The sequence below is a fragment of the Belonocnema kinseyi genome, chromosome 7 (genome assembly GCF_010883055.1).
Source record: "Belonocnema kinseyi isolate 2016_QV_RU_SX_M_011 chromosome 7, B_treatae_v1, whole genome shotgun sequence".
NCBI lineage: Eukaryota > Metazoa > Arthropoda > Insecta > Hymenoptera > Cynipidae > Belonocnema > Belonocnema kinseyi.
The window spans coordinates 112,084,051-112,088,383 of NC_046663.1; positions in this window are offsets into that span (position 1 = coordinate 112,084,051).

The window sequence follows — 4,333 nt, forward strand, 5'->3', positions numbered from 1 at the left end:
GCTGCTTACAGCGCTCCAAGTGGCTCTTGGCAAACTATATCGATGGATGCTTTCTACGGGGAGCGGTGGGTAGAGGGGAAGTGACTTTTTTCGCCGGACGCGGCGTCTACATTTATGGCGGGCAACTAAGCCCGCACCGCATCTACGTTTATAATATCTTTGCCTGAGAGCAACCCTATGCATCGCCGTCACTTTTCTGTTTTCTTACGACCCGGAGGGGAATTGTCGGGCAAGCTTATCCAACAGATAGCGCTACAAAAAGTAGATCTGAGACACATTTTGACAGCAATTTGAACTTTATATTTTTATGATTTAATTTGCTCATATTATTGATTTTATTATTTTTACCTTTAAAATCTTAACAAGTTTTGAAGAAAATATTTTTTAAAAGTAATAGTAATTGTCATTAAAATGTTTGAGGGAATAATTTAGTGAAAAGTCAATGAAAAGACTAATAAATGAGAAAATGGATTTAATATTATTTAATATAATGTATATATATTTATTTAAATTGAACCGAACGTCGTATATACATTTATATAGTTCAATCATTTATTTGTTGCTTAATCTTGAAAGTTTTTTTCTCACTGCATTTAACGCCTAATAAGTATGGAAAAACTAAAATTTCATACATATCAATTTTTGAGGCTCTAATAATTGACTGGAAAACTTTATAGTGTCTTAAATGAATGTTTAGGGACTCATAAAATACAAATAATTTGTTTAATATTAACAAATAGTCTTATTACCGGTATATATTTTCATGAATTTTTCTTTTTTTAAATAAATAATAATAGTTACTCTTATTTTTTCATAAATTTTTGGTTTGTTTATTTTCAAACAGCATCAAGTTTTGAATTATTTTGGCTTTTTCTTAATGCAATTCAATGAAAAAGACAGACCTACTTTTTGTGGCGGCATCTCTTGGATTAGTTTGACCAACATTTCCCTTCCGGACCGTAAGAAAACTACTACTACAAACACATACACGATCGAGGCAGGGGGCTTTCTGAGAGGCTGAGAGTGAGAAAATTCTCGGCAACATAAAAGATTGGGAGAACGTTACCGTATGTTACCGTGAATGCAAGAATTTATCTAGAATTTACGAGAACTTTCATTTTTTACTATTACTTTTTGTTTTTAAAGCTAAATAACGTTTATGCTCAATGAAATTAAACCTAAATAGCAATAAACATTAGAGATTAAAATTATTTTTTAGTTTTATATACAATGTGCTTTATATTTTTCAGAATAGAATTTTATTTATCGATTACATCAATTCTTTCAAACATGATTAAACTTTGGTTTCGAACAAGTTTATATAAAAGTTTACATTCCTTAAGAATTATAATTTTTCTTTTGAGTAAAGCTAAATACCAACCGTAGCAAACCGAGTGAACGGAAAGGATACTCTACAGAGTCCTTTAGTGAAATTCGAATTCTACGTTAAAATTTTCATTATTAGGTCACAGAGTAATCGCAATAGTTTTTTTGCAACGGTAACAAGTTTAAAAAAACATATAAAACGTATAAGGCCTGTTAACTGCTACTTACAGATGATGCGTTTGACGCGTAGCAGTCAACAGGCGTTATAAGGCTAGTAGCGCGGAACATTCCGGGAACGTTGCTGGAACGTTTCCTGAGCGTGTAAAATATCCGCCACTCGTGAACGTTCCAGGAAGATTCCACGTGATCGTTCAAAGAATAAATTATCGTTATTGTTATTATTATCAATTAATATCCGATAAACCGTTAGTGATAGGTCAAAATTTATTGCAGTTTATGATATAGATACCATATTACAATCTAGTATATACGGTAGTCAAGATTCAACAATGAAATCTATTTTTATCTATCTCTTACGGCTTACGAATTACTTGTTATTAAAAATAACAATAATGGAAGGTTCTCCTCAGATCACAGTGAAACGTTCCTGGAATGTTCTCTCTCTCTCTGAAATTTTTTATAACCTGCGTTAGGGCCACTGCTAAGCCCTTACCTGCGGGGATCCTACGTCTACATTTTCCTTTCTTTGACAAGCTGCGTATAGAGAACGAAATTTCGTCTTTTCGGAATTTCGTTCTCTCGTTGAACAGAGTAAAGTTCGCGCAAACAGTCATAAAGGCATGGCTTAGAGATTTTAAATCTTCGGAAACCCTGCTGCGAAGGGCCTGAGTTTTAAGTGTTTGACCTAAACATTCCCCAAACGTCATCATTCTTAGATTTATGGCCATAGAAAAAACTTCGAATGCCTACAGGTAATCTTGACGGTTCCTGTACAGGAATTTGGAGAAGGAAACTGTACATGGTCCTGCAATATATTCGAGGTAACTTTTGAATGATCCTGTAGAGGTTCCTGCACAAATCTAATTGAGGTACGGGTTCATGTGTAGGCACATGTTTAGGATCCTATACATGAACCTGCGTAGGAACTAATCCACGAGGGTTTGCTAGTGGCTTGGCTCTCTCGATGGTGAGTTGAATCTTCAAGGGAACTTTTCCAATTTTTATTGAAAACAATTTTTTATAGTAATTTTTAAATTTAATTAAAATTTTTTTCATGTAATTTGTCACGTATAAATATGTCGATAATAACTTCTTCTTGGTTAAAAATGTACTTTACTTCTATTTTCACTATTCTAAGGTTTTGAGAAGTATTCATTGATTTTAAATTGTTACGATATAGAGGTGATTTGCAGAAGAGGTGGGTGAAATATAATAAGAATCAATTCGCATTAATATTTTGGTACATTTATTACTCTTCTGACATATAATGTATGAAATAAAATAAACATGCATTACACATACATAATAAAATGAAATAAAATTCTTACGAATATTGAAGTAATTTTATTAGTTCGGTTACAATTTGCAAAAAGCATACGGATATATATTAAACCTTTGGCGTGATACAAAAAAAGGTATATACAATTTCTGAGCATTATATTTCAAGTTCATCATTATAACGGATTGGATCGAAATGCAATTTGCTGGTTCAATAGTGAGCAATTTTACCAAGAACTTATCTTTTTCATTTAAAACTTGCAGGCTTTTATAGAAAATTGACTAATTGTTTAAAATTTTTATCTCGCTGCTGAAATTTCAACTGAATTTTGTTTTTGTTATTGAAATTTAAATACTTTTTATTCTAATTTTTATTTTCCCTTTCACAATTCATTTCTTTGTAGTATACATTTCATGTTTGTTGGATTAAAATGCAATTTACTGGTTCAAAAGTGAACAATTTTAATAAGAACTTATTGTTGGATTAAAATAGTATTTTAATCCAACAAACATGAAATTTTTACTCAAAAGAGATGAATTTTGAAAGGTAAATAAAAATTGGAACACAAAGTATTTAAATTTCAATAAAATAAACATTTCAGTTGAACTTTCAGCAGGGTAATAAAAATTGTAAACCATTAGTTAATTTTCTATGAAAACCTGCAAGTTTTAAACAAAAAGGAAAAGTTCTTAATAAAGTTGTTCACTTTTTAACCAATAAATTGCATTTTATTCCAATCCGTTATAATGATGGACTTGAAATATAATGCTCGGAAATTGTATATACATTTTTGTATTAGGCCACAGGTTCAATATATCCGTATGCTTTCTGCAAATTGTAACAGAACTAATAAAGTTACTTCACTGTTCGTATGCATTTTATTTCATTTTATTATGTATTTATAATGTATGTTTATTTTATTTCATACATTTTATGTCAGAAGAGTAATAAATGTACCAAAATATTAATTTGAATTAATTCTTATTATATTACACCCACATCTTCTGCAAATCATCTCTATATCGTAACAATTTTAAATCAATGAATACTTCTCAAAACATTAGAATAGTGAATATAGGAGTAAAATAAATTTTTAACCAAGAAGAAGTTATTATCGAAATATTTAGTCGTGGAAAATTACGTGAAAAAGTTTTTAATTAAATTTAAAATTAAATTAAATTAAAAAATCACTATAAAAAATTATTTTAAATAAAAATTGGAATAGTTACATTTTCAGTTCTGAAAATGATTTTTCGGTTAAGAAAATGAATTTTTATATAAAAACTTATTTTCCGCCGAAGAGATTAATTTTTTACACCAAAAAACAATGATTTTTCACAAAATATATAAAACGCTAACCAAATATTTGAATTTCTAAAGAAAGCCTCCATCTACTATAAGCCTAATCTACAATGAATTGCCTTCGAAAAAAATAAAATGTTATGTAGAAAATATAAATATTGATTTAAATTTATTCATTTTTCATTAAGGACATTAATTTTTAACCAAAATAAAACCAGATGTTTCACAAAATACATGAAATTCCTT